The sequence below is a fragment of the Pinus tabuliformis genome, chromosome J (genome assembly GCF_031772625.1).
Source record: "Pinus tabuliformis cultivar Carrire ecotype Pingquan chromosome J, CPIR1, whole genome shotgun sequence".
Classification (NCBI taxonomy): domain Eukaryota; kingdom Viridiplantae; phylum Streptophyta; class Pinopsida; order Pinales; family Pinaceae; genus Pinus; species Pinus tabuliformis.
The window spans coordinates 870224051-870244381 of NC_142295.1; the positions used below are offsets into that span (position 1 = coordinate 870224051).

The 20331-nt window shown below is 40.9% G+C and overlaps 1 protein-coding gene and 1 non-coding gene across 5 annotated transcripts in view; one reads left to right on the top strand and one right to left on the bottom strand.

Moving 5' to 3' along the window:
- EMB2247 (protein EMBRYO DEFECTIVE 2247) overlaps positions 1–20331 on the bottom strand; it is a 418314-nt gene that overhangs the window by 68759 nt on the left and 329224 nt on the right. The gene's annotated exons all lie outside the window — the stretch shown is intronic.
- TRNAW-CCA (transfer RNA tryptophan (anticodon CCA)) lies at positions 17379–17452 on the top strand. The gene has a single exon. It is a non-coding gene; the product is annotated as a tRNA-Trp (tRNA).

Here is a 20331-nt window from a genome sequence, read left to right on the forward strand (position 1 = left end):
AGTATCGGATGTACTCTAGCCATGAAAATTGGTGGAGAGGCTTAAGCACATGAGATCTCCAAGACGCAGAAATGGTTTGGATAGATTCTTCCCGGTTTAGTAGATATAAAAATAATTAATATTTTTAATGGAGTTCCTAAGTCTAAACTTAGGAAAATTAAAATATTAATGGGTATTAATATAAAACTAGGTTAGAAGGTTCCAAAAGACATGGATCAAGCCAAATCTAATCTTAGCCGTTGATTAGAGATGTAATCTCCGCTATTGAAGGACCAACAGGAAAAGTATGAGAGGAGGCTTGAGGGTTAGTTGGAGAACACACCAAAGTGATCAGTCATTCGATTTACTAAAGCAGGGTTGCTAAGAAGTCAAATCAGTGATCAGCAGCGAGGGGCAGTGAGTACTAGACAGAGAGGCAGAGATAGTGTCGAGAAACCAGTGCAGAGGCAAAGAGGCAGACGCAGAAGCCAAAGAAGACCACGCAAAGCCCAGCAGAGACAGCGCAAAGGCCAAAGGGCCTGCGTCATCCACACAGAAGGCAGCAGGAGTGACGCAGAGGGTCCCAGAGGCTGCGCAGTGCCTTAGAGGGTTGACGCAGAGGGTTCTGAGGCTGACGCAAACACCAAAAGGGTTGACGCAGTGCCTGGATAGGGTTTCGTGTGGCAGGTTTTCTAAATACTTGCTTTCGAATAGAGTGGTATTACTGCCAGTTATTTTTCTCTATCGGGTGAGCCAGTTTGGCACCCAGTTGTACTCAACAAGGGACTGCATAATAAATAAACCCTCAGAATTGTTGCACCGGATTTCCCAAGTTGGGTTTTTCCGGGGACGACTTATCCAAAAATAATGGTGTCACTTGTGTGTTTGCTATTTCTTTTAGTTGTTCATCTGTAGATGGTTGAAACTGTATTGTGTTTATTTCGATGTTTATATGTTTAAATAAATTGCTTGTAATTAACAAGTAGGAGAAATAAACCAGAAGAATACAAATAAATATTCTAACAGTTAGACTTAGAAATTTCAACATGGTCTCAAAGCGTGGTTGCAGATCACAGGAGAGCTGAAGGCATCAGTTGAAGCAAAGCATTTGCAGCAGAAACAGTTGTCCCGAGTGATAGAACTTTTTCCTTGTAGAAAGCGACAGAAGAAGGGTTGACGTAGAGGGAATGCGTCATCAGTCCGAGCCAGAGAGAGACCAGCATAGAGGCTAAGGATGGTAGATAAAGGCTCACGCAGAGCCACGTAAAGACTAGGAGGATTGACGCAGTTGGCTGAGGGAGAATTTTTGTCAATGTCGGGATTGCACAAAGCCAAGAGGTTCAGTCCTTTAGTTGCTGGGCCATAGGAAGCTGCGGGCAGTTTGCGAGAGTGAAGTTGGTGGGGACTATGTGCAGAACAGTACCTAACGAGGCAAAACCAAGATAGAGGGAGTTGCTACCAAGACAGACTTCTAGCCAAGGAATATGGATCAGTGTTGCAGGTGCACAGAAGATCGGAGAGGTGCGACTTAACGATTGGCAGGAGGATTTCCAGAAGGGAAATTGTGACTCAAAAGGAGTCTAGCAGAGAACTTCCAGGCGGGAAGTAGAGAGGCTCAGCAGAAGTCGAAGAGAGAACTTCCGGAGGGAAGTAGAGAGACTCGGAGGAGTCGACAAGAAGAGCAGAGAGATGGCCATGAATGGGTTGAGGGATCAGGACAAGCTAGATAGGGCATCCAACTTTGTGGTCTGGAAGGCAAGGATCATGTCCATTCTAGATAAACATCACAACAAGGCCTTCGCCTTGAGAACAGTGGCGATCCCAATTGACCCAGCTGATAATGAGAAGTACAAGGAGGCAATGGCCAAGGCGAAATGTATCATCCTTGATGGGGTCAAGGATCATGTGGTCCAACATATTGCCAAGAAAGAGATGGCAAAGGAAATGTGGGATGCCTTGAAGACGTTGTACTAGCATACTTCCGTGCAAAGGAAGATGTTATTTGAGAATCAGTTGCGGTCATACCAGATGCAGAAGGGGGAGCAGATAGATCCAGGACCAAATGACTTCCATAGGGGCCACGCCGGATCAGGAGATGTTGGTGAGGACCGCTCTAAACATAGTCTCCGAGGAGTGGGAGACATTTGTCCAGAGCATACTGGGCAGGGCAAATCTTCTAGATTGGGAAGAATTGTGGATGACTGTTCGCCAAGAAGAGATCAGACAGCTGAGCAAGACGGGAAGTAGCAGCAAAGGAGTCCGGATCAAGAAGGAAGAGGAATAGGATGCAACTCTGGCATCTGCGGGAAAGCAGGAGAAGAGGAAGAAAAAGGACCTCTCCAAGGTCAAATGCTTCAACTGTGGGGAACTGGGTTATTATGTGAACTAGTGTCTGAGGAAGAAGAACAAGGGAGAGGCGTCTGACTCTAAAGCAGCGCCTGCGAAGGCGGAAAAGGAGGTAGAGGAGGATGACAATTGTGCCATGAATGCTCATGTACTTCTAGAGAAGAGGTGGGGAGACATTGAGCTATAGTCAGGAAGACTATAGGCGATGAGAGGCAGGATCCTTGCGGCACCCAACCTCTTGGATTATACCTTGCTACAGAAGCCCCGAAGTGAGAGTAGCAAGAATGGCAGATGTTGGTAGAAACAGATGCGGATGAAGCGAGAGAGAGTGCTACAGTGCACTAGTCTCGGGCAGCGCAGAGCTAGCAGGCTGCAGCAGTGCGAGAGGCACAAAGGAGGTTGCAACAGTGCAGGATAGCACAGAGAGGTTTGCAATGGTGCGAGATGCAGGGAGTTGTTGCAGCAGCACATACATAGTATAGGGAGCACGAGATAGCGGCAGAGAGAGCTTCAACATCGGCAGTGTTTCTAGCCGGACAGGGATGTCAGTAGTTGGGTGGATCAGTTACTTACTTCTCAATAACTGAGTTGCAATGCAGTAGCAGTTAGCAGTAGCACGATGCAGCATGATGAGAGGGAGTTGCAGTGTTGGGAGAAAGGACCAGCAGCAGCACGGATATAAAGGGAGTTGTCGTACGGATGCAGCAGTGGCAGTGGCAGAGCCATGGGCAGCAGTGCAAAGGATGCTGGGCGAGGAGGCCTAACATCAACATAGGTATTGATGTCGTATAATCAGGGTGATGGTAAGTGTGGAGTACTACTAGAGCACAGTCCTCGCTAAGGAGTGTTGATTTGGGGTAGCATCAGATGTGCTCTAGCCATGAAAATTGCTCGAGAGGCTAAAGTGCATGAGATCTCCAAGGCCTAGAAATGGTTTGGTAGATTCTTCCCGGTTTAGGAGATATTAAAATAATTATATTTTTAATGGAGTTCCTAAGTCTAAACTTAGGAAAAATAAAATATTAATGGGTATTAATATAAAATTGGGTTAGAAGGTTCCAAAAGACATGGATCACGCCAAATCTAATCTTAGCCGTTGATTAGAGATGTAATCTCGGCCATTGAAGGACCAACAGGAAAAGTATAAGAGGAGGATTGAAGGTCAGTTGGAGAACACACTAGAGTGATCAGTGATTCGATTTACTAGAGCAGGGTTGCTAAGTAAAGTCGAATCAGTAATCAGTAGCAAGGCGCAGTGAGTACTGGACAGAGAGGCAGAGATAGTGCCGAGAGACCAGCGCAAAGGCAGAGAGGCAAACGCAGAAGCCAGAGTAGGCCACGGAGAGCCCAACAGAGACAGCGCAGAGGCCAGAGGGCCTGCGTCATCGACGCAGAAGGCAGCAGGAATGACGCAGAGGGTCCCAGATGCTGCGCGGTGCCCCAAAGGGCTGACACAGAGGGTTCTGAGGCTGATGTAGAGACCAAGAGGGCTGACGCAGTGCTTCAATGTTGTTGGAGAGGGTTTTGTGTGGCAGGTTTTCTTAATACTTGCTTCTAAATAGAGAGGTATAACTACCAGTTATTTTTCTCTATCGGGTGTGCCAAACTACTTGCTTCCGAATAGAGAGGTATAACTACCAATTATCTTTCTCTATCGGGTGAGCCAGTTTGGCACCCAGTTGTACTCAAGGATAGACTGTATAATAAATAAACCCTCAGAATTGTTGCACCGGATTTCCCAAGTTGGGTTTTTCCGGGGACGACTTGTCCAAAAATAACGGTGTCACTTGTGTGTTTGATATTTCTTTTAGTTGTTCATCTGTAGATGGTTGAGACTGTATTGTGTTTATTTCGATGTTTATATGTTTAAATAAATTGTTTGTAATTAACAAGATGGAGAAATAAACTAGAAGAATACAAATAAAATTTCTAACGGTCAGACTTAGAAATTTCAACATGGTCTCCGAGCGTGGTTGCAAATCACAGGAGAGTTGAAAGCATCAGCTGAAGCAGAGCATTTGCAGCAGAAACAGTTGTCCCGAGTGACAGAACTTATTCCTTGTAGAAAGTGACAGAAGAAGGGTTGACACAAAGGGACTGCGTCATTAGTCTGGGCCAGAGAGAGGCCAACGCAAAGGCTGAGGAGGGCAGAAAAAGGCTCACGCAGAGCCACGTAGAGACCAGGAGGGTTGATGCAGTTGGCTGAGGGAGCATTTTTGTCAGTGTTGGGATTGCGCAGAGCTAAGAGGCTCAGTGCTTCAGTTGCTGGGGCATAGGAAGTTGTGGGCAATTTGCGGGAGTGAAGTTGGTGGGGTACTGTGGGCAGAATAATACCTAACAGGGCCAAACCAAGGTAGAGGGAGTTGCTACCGAGGCAAATTTCTAGCCAAGGAATATGGATCAGTGTTGCAGGTGCACAGAAGATCGAAGAGGTGCAACTTGACAATTGACAGGAGGATTTCCAGAAGGGAAATCGTGACACAGAGGAAGCTTAGCAGAGAACTTCCAAGCGGGAAGTAGAGAGACTCAGAAGGAGTCGAAGAGAGAACTTCCGGAGGGAAGTAGAGAGACTCGGAGGAGTCGACAAGAAGAGCAGAGAGATGGCCATGAATGGGTTGAGGGATCAGGACAGGCTGGACGGAGTGTCCAACTTTGTGGTCTAGAAGGCGAGGATCCTGTCCATTCTAGATAAACATCGCATCAAGGCCTTCACCTTGAGAACAATGGTGATCCCAGTTGACCCAGCTGATAATGAGAAGTACAAGGAGGCAATGGCCAAGGCGAAATGTATCATCCTTGATGGGGTCAAGGATCATGTGGTCCAACATATTGCCAAGAAGGAGACGACAAAAGAAATGTGGGACGCCTTGAAGACGTTATACCAGAATACGTTGTGCAGAAGAAGATGTTACTTGAGAATCAGTTGCGGTCATACGAGATGCAGAAGGGGGTGCAAATAGATCACTTGGTCGGTTGAAAGAGATCCGAGACGAACTGACTTCCATAGGGGCCACGCCGGATCAAGAGATGTTAGTGAGGACTGCTCTAAACGCAGTCTCTAAGGAGTGGGAGACATTTGTCCAAAGCATACTAGACAGGGCGAATCTTCCAGATTGGGAAGAATTGTGGGCAACTCTTTGCCAAGAAGAGATTAGACAGTTGAGCAAGATGGGAAGTAGTAGCAAAGGAGTCTGGATCAAGAAGGAAGGGGAAGAGGATGCAACGCTGGCATCTGCGAGAAAGCAGGAGAAGAGGAAGAAAAAGGACCTCTCCAAGGTCAAATGCTTCAACTATGGGGAACTAGGTCATTATGCGAACCAGCGTCCGAGGAAGAAGAATAAGGGAGAGGCGTTGGACTCTAACGCAACGCTAGTGAAGGTGGAAAAGGAGGCAGAGGAGGATGACAATTGTGCCATGAATGCTCATGTACCTCTAGAGAAGAGGTGGGGAGACATCGAGCTATAGTCAGGAAGACTATAGGCGATGAGGGGCAGGATCCTTGAGGTACCCAACCTCTTGGATTATACCTTGCTACGGGAGTCCCGAAGTGAGAGTAACAGGAATGGCAGGTGTTGGTAGAAACAGATGCGGATGAAGCAGCAGAGAGTGCTATAATGCAGCAGTCTCAAGCAGCGCAGAGCTAGCAGGTTGCAGTAGTGCTAGAGGCACAGAGGAGGCTGCAACAGTGCAGGATGGCATAGAGAGGTTTGCAGCGGTGCAAGATGCAGGGAGTTGTTGCAGCAGCGCAGACGCAGTAGAGGGAGCACGAGATAGCAGCAAAGAGAGCTTCAGCATCGGGAGTGTTTCTAGCCTGACAGGGATGTCAGTAGTTGGGTGGATCAGTTATTTCTCAGTAACTGAGTTGCAGTGCAGTAGCAATTAGCAGTAGCACGATGCAGCATGATGAGAGGGGGTTGCAGTGCAGATGCAGTGTTGGGAGAAAGGACCAGTAGCAACACGGATGCAAAGGGAGTTGTCATACGGATGCAGCAGTGGCAGTGGCAAAGCCATGGGCAGTAGTACAGGATGCAACAATGCAGAGGATGTTGGGCGAGGAGGCTTAGCATCAACACAGGTATTGATGTTGTATAATCAGGGTGATGCTAAGTGTGGAGTACTACTAGAGCACAGTCCTCGCTAAGAAGGAGTCTTGATTTGGGGTTGCATCGGATGTGCTCTAGCCATGAAAATTGTTGGAGAGGCTAAAGCGCATGAGATCTCCAAGGCCCAGAAATGGTTTGGGCAGATTCTTCCCAGTTTAGGAGACATTAAAATAATTATGTTTTTTATGGAGTTCCTAAGTCTAAACTTAGGAAAATTAAAATATTAATGGGTATTAATATAAAACTAGGTTAGAAGGTTCCAAAAGACATGGATCAAGCCAAATCTAATCTTAGCCGTTGATTAGAGATCTAATCTCGGCCGTTGAAGGACCAATAGGAAAAGTACAAGAGGAGGATTGAGGGTCGGATGGAGAACACACCAGAGTGATTAGTCATGTGATTTATGAGAGCAGAGTTGCTAAGTAAGATCGAATCAGTAATCAGTTGCGAGGGGCAATGAGTACTGGACAGAGAGGTAGAGATAGTGCCGAGAGACTAGTGCAGAGGCAGAGAGGCAGACGCAGAAGCCAGAACAGACCATGCAGAGCCCAACAAAGATAGTACAAAGGCCAGAGGGCTTCGTCATCCACGCAGAGGGTAGCAAGAGTGACACAGAGGGTCCCAGAGGCTGCACAATGCCTCAGAGGGCTGACGCAGAGGGTTCTGAGGCTGACACAGAGGCCAAGAGGGTTGACGCAGTGCTCTAATGTTGCTGGAGAGGGTTTCGTGTGGCAAGTTTTTTAAATACCTGCTTTCGAATAGAGAGGTATCACTGCCAGTTAGTTTTTCTGTCGGGTGAGCCAGTTTGGCATCCAGTTGTATTCAAGGATAGACTACATAATAAATAAACCCTCAGAATTGTTGCACCAGTTTTCCCAATTTGGGTTTTTCCAGGGATTAGTTGTCCAAAAATAACGATGTCACTTGTGTGTTTGCTATTTCTTTCAGTTGTTCATTTGTAGATGGTTGAGACTGTATTGTGTTTATTTCGATGTTTATATGTTTAAATATCTTATTTGTAATTAACAGGTAGGAGAAATCAACCAGAAGAATACAGATCAAATTTCTAACGGTTAGACTCAGAAATTTCAATGTTGATCTCTTGCTTGGTGTTCTTTGACTTCCTTTGATCCTTCTTTGAAGTTCGATTCTCATGTGTCTTCTTGCTTGAATGCCCCTTCTTGACTTCAGCACCTTAGCTCTGATACCATGTTGAGAAATCTAGGGCATTGATGATTAGGAGATTTCTCTTCTTAATAATTGCTTGTGATATACTTTTACTTCTTGAGTTATGATCTTCTCTTCATTATATTATTAATGTGTTCTTTTCATCAAGACAATTACCAAATAAACAATAGAAGACAAGAGACACAGTGTGTAGGCTTGTCAGCTAGGGCCAAAACCTCTCGCTCTTTGAGAGGAAAAACCCAATCAGAAATTCTTCTTATAGATCTTCAATTGATGAATACCAAGACCATGACAAAGACCCTTGACTTTAGTGTCCTCCCAAGACCCTTGTCACTAGCCTCCTTAATGCTTTACCTCTTCCCTTTCTCGGCTTCCTTCTAGAGTCTCGAACTACTCTTCTCCTTCTAGCTCTCAGCTTCCTTCCCTTCTCAGCTTCCTTGATCTTCTGGTCCTCGGCTTCTTCTTCTTCCTCTTGATGTCGGCTACCTTGGTCCTTGGCCTTCTCTTGTAGGCTAGTAGCCCTATCACTGAAATAGACAACAGTTACTTCAACTTCTTCTGGATACCTTCAGCTCTACTTTCTTCGCACATGGGAGGACAAACTAACCCAAAACCGAAACTGGAATATCTTCGTTCTTCTTCCTTCTTGCTTCGTTGATATGGAGACTTCTTCTGGAGGTTATCTCGCACTTCTTACTCGACTTGCTTGACCGAATTCATGCCTTTCAAATGAGGCCAAGTATGGGTATATATACAAGGTTGTTCATGACCCTTAGGTCGACATGATCTCTTGGAGGGAAGCCGACTTCATCTTCTAGATTCTTCATTCATTGTAGGCCGACTTGGAGAGGGCTAGTGACAAGGTCTTGGAGGATTACTTTACATAGACAAGTGTGACTCTTTACAATGTGTAACATGACTTCTTTACATGACAATGACTCTTTTATTCTTTTATGACTAGATGACAAAAATTCCTAAAGGTTCTCAATGGGAGCCTCGACTCAAAAATAAAATCTCTTGTTCATGAAACCCATGATGCAAGCATTACAATATTTTATTTTTCTTCTTTATATCTCTTTACATAAAATCATAATTACATGTCATTATGAAGACCGAACCGAGTTACACTTTTCAACACGGTTCAAGGTGAAGACTAACCACAACAGTCTCAGATTTTTCTTGGAGCAGAGGGAGCTCAATGAGCAACAACAAAAGTGGGTGAGTAAGATCCAAGCTTGCGATTTTGACATTAAGTATGTCAAAGGCAAGCAAAATGTGGTTGTTGACGCATTGTCCAAGAGGCCTGCTACACTTACCCTCATGAGCATCCCCAAGATTGAAGGGTGTAATTACTGGTTGAGTATTCAAAGAACCAAAATGTATCTGAGGTCTTTGATGGCACAGTGGGGGATGATAAATACCGAGTGATGAATGATGTGATCTACTACAAGGATCGGATTTATTTAGTGTCGGGTTCCCAAATCACGTGTTTAGAACACCCGCTACCAACAAACCATCGAATTTGATTGTTTTGAGCATACATAACCAATCCGAATTTTCCTGTTGGTAATTCTTCCCATTTTTTCTTTCAAAACCCTTCTCTTTGTCGATTTCGGGTAGCATCGGATGTGCTCTAGCCATGAAAATTGGTGGAGAGGTTAAAGCACATGAGATTTCTATTAATTTGGGGTAGCATCGGATGTGCTCTCGCCATGAAAATTAATGGAGAGACTAAAGCACATGAGATCTCCAAGACCCAAAAATGGTTTGGACAGATTGTACCGGGTTTGGGAGATATTAAAAAAATTAATATTTTTAATGGAGTTCCTAAGTTTAAACATAGGAAAAATAAAATATTAATGGGTATTAATATAAAAGTCATGGATCAAGCCAAATCTAATCTTAGCTGTTGATTAGAGATTTAATCTCGACTGTTGAAGGACCAAAAGGAAAAGTACAAGAGGAGGCTTGAGGGTCAGTTGGAGAATACACCAGAGTGATCAGTCATTCATTTTGCTAGAGCAGGGTTGCTAAGCAAAGTTGAATTAGTAATAAGCAGTGAGGGGCAGTGAGTATGAGGCAGAGAGGCAGAGACAATACTGAGAGACCAGCGCAGAAGCAGCCAAAGCGAGAGCAGCAGCCAGTCCAGGCTACGCAGAGCCCAGTAGAGACAGCACAAAAGCCAGACAAACTGCGTCATCCACGTAGAGGCTACTAGAGTGACGCAGAGGATCCTAGAGGCTGCACAGTGCCTCAAAGGGCTGACGCAGAGGGCCCTGGGGTTGACGCAGGTCAGCAGGAGGCTGAAGAGAGGCCAAAACGGCCAACACTGAGCTTCAGTTGGCCGAAGAGGGTTTCGTGGGACAGGTATTCTAAATACCTGTTTCCGAATATAGAGGTATTGCTGCCGTGTATTTTTCTCTGTCGGGTGAGCCGATTAGGCACCCAGTTGTACTCAGAAAGACTGCATAATAATATAACCCTCTGAATAGCTGCACCAGTTTTCCATTGGGTTTTTCTCGGGACATTTTTCCAAAAATAACAGTGTCACTTGCGTGCTTGTTTTCTTTCAATTGATGATCTGTAGATGTTGTGACTGTATTGTGTTTATTTCGGTATTTAAATGTTTTAAATAATTTGTTCGAATTTAAACAAGTAGAAGAAATAAACCAGCAGAATATAGATTAATTTTCTAACGGATCGACTTAGAAAATTCAACAATCTCCAAGACCCAGAAATGGTTTGGAGAAATTCCACCCGGTTAGAGAGATATTAAAATCATTAATATTTTTAATGTGTTCCTAAGTCTAAACTTAAGAAAATAAAAATATTAATGGGTATTAATATAAAATTGGATGAGAATGTTCTAAAGACATGGATCAAGCCAAATCTAATCTTAGTCGTTGATTAGAGATTTAATCTTGATCGTTAAAGACTCAATAGAAAAAAGTATAAGAGGGAGCTTGAGGGTCAGTTGGAAATACACCATGATTGATTCGTCAATTCGATTTTCTGGAGCGGGGTTTGCTCAGAAAATTTGAACAAATTATCTGAGTTGCAGCGAGGGGCAATGAGTGCATAGTAGAGAGGTAGAGAGTGCCGAAGGACCAACGCAGAGGCAAAGGAGGCTACGCAGAGCTAGCAGGAGCCACGCAGCGGGCCAGAGTGACTGCGTAGAGGCTAGCAATGCCTGCGTGGGTAACACAGAAGGCCAGAGAGCCAGTGCAGAGTAGCAGACAGCTGACGCAGAGGGCTTCAGAGTGACACAAAGGCCAAGAGAGTTGACACAGAGCCTCAGAGAAGCATTGGAGAGATTTTCGTGGCACAGACTTGCTGAATATCTGCTTCCGAAGAGAGGTATTACTGCCAGATAGATTTCTTTGTTGGGTGAACCAGTTTGGCATCCTAGTTGTACTCAAGAAAGTTGCTTAATGATAAAACCCTCAGAACCGTTGCACCAGTTTTTCCGCATTAGGTTTTTCCGGGTATGATTGTCCAAAAATAACGGTGTCCCTTGTGTGTTTGTCTATTCTTTCAGTTGATGATTTGTAGATGGTTGAGACTACATTTGTGTTTATTTTCAGTATTTATATGGTTAAATAACTTATTAAGGAATAAACAAGTAGGTGAAATAAACTAGATAATGCAGGTAGAATTTCTTATCAGTTAGACTTAGAAATTTCAACACTCTTGACTTTGTAGGATAGTCTCGTGCTATATGTCCAAAATTGTTGCATCTATAACACTCTATACAATACTTGGATAATGGAGCAAATGAATTATGATTTCTATTATTGAAGCCATCGATATCTCTAATTTTGTTGTTTACAAGCTTATTCTTAGAGGTTTGGTGAGAACCTCTGTCATAATCATTATAAGCTCTATACTCTCTTACTTGATGACCAAAATTTTTGCATACGAAAGAATGACCAAGAAATATAGTTTGAAACACGGTTGTAGATAATTGTCATAATGGAGCAATTTTGCTGGAGTTGATATGATTGGGAGAAGACTATTGGTCCTTGTCCCTTATTGCATTGCTACCTACATTGTCAATGGACTTCTTGAGAGCATCGACATAGCTTTTTGGTGTAGTAGGGTTTCCAGAATCCTCCCGTCTCCTATCCTTTCTCTTGTCAAGATTGGAGCTTTCATGTTTTTCTTCAACTTCCTTACTTGGTGACTTGGTACTTGCATCTTCTTTGTATCAAGTATCACCCATATAACCAAAATCGGTCTTGTCATAAGGTGATCTTTGTTTGCTGAGAATAGCATCTAAGGTTTGAGAGCTTTTCATGCTTTTGTTTAGCTTATCTAGCTCTTTCCTTGATGAGACAATTTTTGCTTCAAGCTTTTCACAATTTCTTCCTTTTCTTTTAGTTGATTGTTCAACACTTCTTCTCTTTTTGCTTCCTCTCTTTAAGTCTTAATGAAGATGATTTCCTTCGATAGTCTCATCTTCTTCCTAAGAATATCAATTTCTTCCAATGCACTGATAAGTTATGCTTCCAGATCTGTTATGCCTTCAACTCTTTCTCCTTTTTTTTTTCTTTTTTCTCCTCTGATTTGTCTATGTTGGATTCCTCATTTGTGGCTAAAAATAGGATCTCTCTTCTATCATCATCAGAATCATATTCTTCAAAAAAAATCATTATCCTTTGGAAAAGAGATTTTTCTTTTTTGAAGATTTTCTTGTGAAGACTCGTTTTTTAGGTTCATCATCATCACTATCTTCCCTATAAGAACACTTAGCAGAAAAATATCCTATCTTACCGTAGTTAAAACAGATAAGAGGTAACTTACCTTTGAACATGGATTTTCTCTTTAGTTTTCTGGCTAACTGAGCCATTTCTGTATCAGATTCATCACTGGAACAATCACTAGACTTGCATTTTCTTGAGTTCATAGATGCTTTAAATTTTGCTTCTTTATGTGATGGGTTTCCTATCATCATTTCATATGCAATGAGAATTCCATGAAACTTTTCCATTTTTAAATTCTCCAAATCCCTTAATTCTTCTATGACAAAGACCATGGCATCAAAACTTAGAGGAGGAGACCTCAAAATTTTTTGAACAATGTTTTTTCTTTAACTTCTTCACCAAATTCCTCGAGAGAATTAACCACTTCATCTAATTGAACAAGATAAGAAGCAACATCTTCTTCATCATTCATTTTGAAGCTTTCAAATTGTCTCCAGAAAGCCTAAAGCTTTGCCTTCTTTACTTTGTCATCTCCTTCATAGTTTCTTACAAGCTTGTCCCACATCTATCTAGGTATCTCACATTGCATAACATTAACAAATTTTGAATTTGGCAAGCCACTTGAAATGGAGTCCATAGCTTTTGCATTGGAGACATAAGCCTTTCTCCCATCTTGATCAATTGGACGAGAAGATGGGACATTATATCCATCTGTAATAGACTTTCAAACTTTAGCATTATTGACCACTGGAGTGGAACCTAATGATTATATGAAGAATCCATGCCCAAGGATGACCCAAACGACACTTGTACCATCATATATTATCAGTCAACAAAGTTTTTTAACTCTTTCTATTTTATCATCATCTTTCTTGTACCCAGATTCCACACCCTGTGGGTAATTGTAATAAGTGATAATAGTAATGATGAGTTTTGAGTTTGTAACAGGCCTAGGATGTTGGGATTCGATCAGCAAACGAGTACACCTTGGAGTGTTTTTTTTATCTGGTTAACTATCCTTTCTTTTTTAGAGGGGGATAATTTTCTGAGTTTTTTCACTCACTTTTTACCCCAAAGCCGAGGTGACGGTTTGAAGGTTGAGCCCCTAACACATCTTAGTGTCTAGAATCAATGTATATTACCATACTAGATCACACAAAAAAAATTGTGGAATATGGTCTAGATGGTCATTTTTTAATTTTTTAAATTTTTCGCACCGCAGAAATTGCTAGTAAAATTGTATTTGTAATGTAATAAGTGATGTCTAGAGAAGTTGTAAGGGGTATGAGTAATAAAATTTACACCTCTCACCCTCAACTTTCTACTATGACACACTTTGAAGGGTTGAAAATGTGTTTTGAACTCTCAAAACCCATTTTTCCTAAGTTTAGTGGGAAATCTGACAATTAATTAAGCCAGAAATTAAATAAATAGAAAAACATAAATATCCACACATGTTAAATTTTTTTTTTCCCGAGGAAAAGAACGAACTTTTTTATAAGAAATAAAAAAGTTACAAGCATATGAGTTAACATTCAGAAGCCTCAGTGTTATTGAGACCTACATCAGTCCCAAAGAGAGAGAAACAGTCTCCTCTGTGTATCACCCAACTATCCAAAGAACCAAGAGAAAACCATGTTCTTGCCTGTTAGCGTCGCTGGATCATTGCCTTACATAGACAACTCTTACAAAAAAATATCTGTCCATATTCAAAAAAACCGTGGGTCTCCTATACAAGGGAAAACAACCCACGGTATATCATCATGAAGTTTAAACGTTTGATTCTAAAAAAAGGTGTCCACAAACAGTAAAATAAACAGCGATATTTACATCAGCTCCGATTTCTGAATATAGCGGCTGTCAATGAACTGTAAACTGTGATCTCTTTGTTCCTTTTCAAAAAAAAAAAGGGGGGGGGGGGAAGTGATTCATTTCATAATCACCTGATATGGTATGGTTAGGATCAATCCGAACCAGTTGATTCCGCATACAATACAGCTAGAATGCCCACTATTCAACAACTTATTAGAAATGCAAGACAGCCAATAGAGAATAGAAAAAAATCTCCTGCTCTTCGAGGATGTCCTCAGCGTAGAGGAGTATGTGCTAGGGTGTATGTGCGACTCGTTTGGATCAGAAACTTAAACAGACTGGGAAATTCTTACAACGGAATAACAGAAGAATTTTCCCGCTGTAATCAAGTAAAGATCCATCATCTAACCTTACCGGGGATGAAATTTATGGTTTCCATTGGTGCAAATCCAATCACCTTGATGTGGGATGAAAAGCAATTCCTCATTGGTAGCGAATGGTCATCAATCCATTGAGCGGGGAAATCATGCAAATTGAAGAAGCATAAAGTTTATGCTCATATTGCCGCGAGAACGGAACAACAGGGTCAACTACCTGGCCAACCCCAGAATTACATGTCGTTACTGTATTAATAGATCTTGTAATGAGAGTATTTATTACTTAATGATTCAAGAGTAGAGCTGGAGATGGTAAACCGTACAAGTTACCGATAACATACTCATCTCATATTTCGGAAATGAATAAAAGGCTCCGGCGTATAGAGAGGACCTTACCGTTGGAGAAAGAACCATAGAAACGATGAAACCCATGATTTTTTCTCATTCTCAGTACAAGGTCCCAGTCCTTGCCTACCAGGAAGATGCCTATCCAAAGGGAATTATGGTTGGGAAGGTTGCAGTAGCAAAAGCCATTGGAACTTTTATTTTCTAAATAAGAAGAATCAGTGTTATTCTCAATGGACCAAACAAAACAAATGACTAACCGAGAAAAATATTAGCGATTCATGAGAGTAAACTTCAATGACCAGAGTGAAACGTGGATATATAGCTCGAAAACGTCGGAAAAAAATTCTTGCATTTGTATCAGGCTCTCGAGGGGCCCATTCGAAACTTTTTCGAACTGCTAACCAACGGAAAGCTAGAGCCTTAGTTTCCGCCCACCGAGATAGAGGTAAACGCAAGAGAGATCTTCGTCGTTTGTGGATTACTCGGATCAATGCAGCAGCTCGTGCCAATGGGGTTTCTTATAATAGATTCATCCAATATTTGTACAAGAGGCAGTTGCTTCCAAATCGTAAAACACTTGCACAAATAGCTGTATTAGATAGTAATTGCTTTTCCACCATCTTTAACAACTTATCGTATGATGAAATAGGTTAGGTATAGATGAAATAAATAGGTAAAGATGGAATGGATAGAACAGATTCTCCCGGAGAATTCCCTCCGGGAAGGTCGAAATATTGAAAAGTTTTTTCATATTGGATTGGAAATGAACGAAAAGAATTCAATCCAATTCTTTTCCAAAAATGAAATCCTGTTGACTTTTTCAACAATAGACTCAAGATCTGCATCTTTATCGAACATATATTCCAGCTCCGATTTGATTAAGGAGTAGGCTTATTTCCCATGGATCAAATTAGTTTTCATCATAAAGAAAAGGTAACAAAGATAGAATACGAGCTCGTTTAATAGCGTTAGTCATTAGACATTGTTGTTTTGAAGTTAATCTATTCACTCGGCCGGATAATATTTTTCCTTGCTCACTAATAAATCGACTAATTAGGCTCATATTTTTATAATCGATCCGATCTCCCGACCTAATAGGTGACAAATGTCTACGAATTGGTTTCAAATATCTACGAATTGGTTTCAAACGTCTGCGAATTGGTTTCAAATGTCTACGAAAAGATTGCTTGGGTTTATCCATAGTTTGTTTCATGAACCTTTTGAATACTATTTATTCCAAATCTTTTTAAAATATTGTTCCATTAAAGATCTTGTTGAAATACCATTTCTTTTTATATCTGTGATTTATTCCTATCCATGGGTAGTACGTTTAATCTCTTTTTTTTATCTCTCCATGAATGGTATGCTTGTAACAATAGGGACAAAATTTATTTGATTCCAATCGAATAGGTGTATTGCGTCGATTTTTCCGAGTCGTATATCTAGAAATCCCCGGGAATCTTTTATAAACACTATCTTGGGTACAACTAGTGCACTCCAAAGTAATTGTTACTCTTATATCTCCGCTCTTGGCCATAAACTTACTCTGAATATTGGTTTTGCTTTTCGACCTCAAAAATAAAAAGGGAAAAAGGGATAGAAGTTGATAGCCGGAGATCCTACGGTGAAACATTTGAAAGTAAAAAAATGATTGATCAGGAGTGAGTTTTCAGTTTTACTTACAAAATTGAATGTGGAAAGAATCTTTAGATCGATATTTCTACTTGAATTCTACCCCCTTCCAGTCCTAAACTTAGATCCTTTTTGGGGCTGAATGCACTAATTTCTCCAAGAGGTAGGAGAAGTCAATCTAGCACAATCTTTTTTCCCTTGGCTTTAAGAAAAAAATTAAGAAAAGGAAAGAGAAAGAAAAAGAGCATCTGGAAAAAAACGATTGATTTCTATCAATAGGGCGGCTAAAAAACTGACGCATAAAATAGCTAACACAGGCGCTGTGGAAAGATAGGTCTTTAGATCTTGCATTGTAAATTCTCCTTATTGATCATAATGTGTAAGTGATTCAACCGTATCAATAGTATAGTTATGAATCCTAGAGAAAACTCGGAACTGATGAATATATATATAATGTGATCCGGGCTGTGGTCCTATTTATAGAAAAGGAAAAAGATGTTTCATCACCATAATTAATAGTGATATTCTAGATAATAGACCTTACATGTATAAAGTCTTTTCACTCACGAGACCGAAGAGAAATGAAGGTGGAAAAATGTGGGAAACATATTTCTAATTCTATAAAATAAAATTAAAATAACATTGTCTAATGATTAGAAGGGATGTAGCGCAGCTTGGTAGCGTGTTTGTTTTGGGTACAAAATGTCGCAGGTTCAAATCCTGTCATCCCTACCTTTCCCTTCTTTTCTATGGAAAGAAAGGAATGAAAGATCATTTGATATCGATTCGACGGGAACATCAAATAATTGAATCGTATCAGATGCGAAAGTGTTTTGCTCTAAGAGTATCAACAAAAGGTATTTTTCCTTCATCTCCGAATATTAAAGAAAGCGCTCTTAGTTCAGTTCGGTAGAACGTAGGTCTCCAAAACCTGATGCCGTAGGTTCAAATCCTACAGAGCGTGATTCTGTTCCTATCAAATCCAACCCTCAAAATTATCGATAATTCATTCCAACTGGAACGAGCAATGGAATCTGACCTCCTAGGAAAAGTAGGAGGCCAATGAAATTGGAGGATATTCCAGGATCAAATATCCAATTGATCACCACGTCGGTATTGTGAATATGCAGTTACGAATAATCCGGCCAAAGTTATAGGAATTAGACCTAACACAATTCCGGATGGCAAAGCCTCAATCATTTCTATTCAACGGAATAAGTAGGGATAATAGCTATACTGGATAGTACCCTTAATTTGCTATGAATCTCAATGATCAGAAATTTATATAGAGGGAATAAACAAAATTATTGAAATTGAAATAGTGAACTGAGAGGGTTTCCCCTTCCTTCATTTTGAATAAGTTGTATCTTGCTCGAACTAATGAATAGGACTAGGGTGAAAATGATAGAAGCCAATAAGAAACCGAAATAACTAATTATAGTTATAGTAGGCGTGGAAGGACTGAATGAAATATGGTTTATACATATCTTCATGAGACAATTACCTAAATTTTTCTTTTCGTAACCTTGAGATCAGAATACAAAAGATCAATTGTCCCAATTCGTACCAATTCTCCTATATCTACTATAGGATATGTATGAATGAACATGGATGAGAGGAGATCTATAGTAGAAATCTCTTCATTATCCTAGAAATCATTCATCGAGCAACTAATGAATAGCACCGGCAAACCCCTTCACAAATTGTCGAATGTAATCTTCTTACAGGGTGAATGAATTCTCAATCAGTACGATTGGATCACCTGGCATTATCTTTTTACCAGCAGCTATCGGTCCAGAGACTGGACCGGAAGAAAACTCTCCACAGACATAGCCAAAGTTTTGTGAATTTCACGTTTAGGTGTAAGAAAGAATATGAATATCCAGTTTGTCCTTTCATTTCTCGATCTTATTGATCCAATCATTCGACCCTCTAGACGGATTAGGTTTTTTCAATATTAATTATTATAGCGAGTAGAGCCCGATATTACAGAAATTCCACCTATTGAAAAGAGTAACTTGTAATTTCACATACCTAAAATTGACTAGGTTCTATTGCACTATCCACTTGGTTTTATCTAATAAGTAACACCTACTCGTTAATACAAGGTACTATATAATAAGTCTGTGGCATAACTCCATCTGTGCCGGATACTATTGGAAAAGCAACATACATCTGCGTAGCACCAATGATCCCCGTGCAATTTGAATTACTGGGTTAATCTACACGGGCATAATGTCATGTCGGAATGAAAAAGGAATAATATAAAAGAATAATATTCTGGATGAGTTTTATTGATAGTGATTGATATCCTTTGCAAGCGGCACTCATCCTCTTTTTCGGTTCTAAAGTCACCCGTATGCAGAAGCTAATTCCAATCGAAAATTTCCACTATGCTATTGTTACAACATCGATTGAGGGAGTTGGGGTTCCTTACGCCCGGACGGACCTCGGAACATGCAATATTCTCTTCTTTCTGTTGGGATTTAGTCGACCAAACAGAGATAGAATAACTGCTGGCAGGAACAGAATCATTCTATCCCGTTCCTTCTCGATACTCATCAAAATTGTATTGCTGTGTCAGAAGAAAGCTAGCTATACTGGTCCAGTAGACTTTAAAGATACCCTTGGTATAACATTGACAATCGAACAAGGATTGGAGAAGATATCAGTAGTTTTCTATTTCCTGATCTCTATCTTTCATGGGATCAATTCCCCCTTGACTGACTTTACAATAATATATGGAGCTGAGCATGTCTGGGAATACGGGAGAACGCTCCTTTGCTGACATTATTACTAGTATTAGATACTGGGTTATCCATAGCATTACCATACCTTCTCTATTCATTGCAGGTTGGTTATTTGTAAGCACGGGTTTGGCTTATGATGTGTTCGGGAGCCCCCGGCCAAATGAGTATTTCACAGAAAGTCGACAAGAGGTTCCATTAGTAACTGGCCGATTCGATCCGTTAGAGCAACTCGATGAATTTACTAGATCTTTTTAGGAGGCACTAATGACTATAGATAGAACTTATCCAATTTTTACAGTTAGATGGTTGGCCGTTCACGGGCTAGCTATCCCTACAGTTTTTTTCTTGGGATCAATATCGGCAATGCAGTTCATCCAACGATAAACTCTATACTAAAGGAAGAGGAAGTATGTAGATATGACACGACCGAACCCGAACGACCAAAATGTTGAATTGAATCGTACCAGTCTCTACTGGGGGTTGCTACTAATTTTTGTACTTGCTGTTCCATTCTCCAAATTATTTTTTCAATTAGGAACAATGATAATATTCTCACTCCATTCGAAGAGATCCAATACGCATAATTATCTATGCTATGACTGTTTATGTCTCGAGTATGACCACTTAAGAAAATTTGAAAGGGAGTAAGAGAAATGGCCGATACCACTGGAAGGATCCCTCTTTGGTTGATAGGTACTGTAACTGGTATTATCGTGATTGGTCTACTGGGTGTCTTTTTCTATGGTTCATATTCCGGATTAGGGTCATCCCTATAGTAGGGGAAATGCACTTACTGTCTGTGGGAAATAGTATACATGCGAAAGTTAAAAATCGATAAGGCCTTACCCTTCTTTGAAGGGTAAGGCCTTATCGAAATCTCTTTTTGAGATTCTTTCTATATTAATCTGAATTAGAAGAGAAGATTCGTACAAATAAAATGACTCTGTCATTTACTTCATTCAATGCCTTTCAGTCAAGTGATGAGCCAATCTATTCTTCCGCTATATGATCGGAAAAAATTTGGATCGATCAAATTTAAATATCTGTCGAAGGAACAACAGAAAAACGGATAATATTAAGTACTAAATATTTG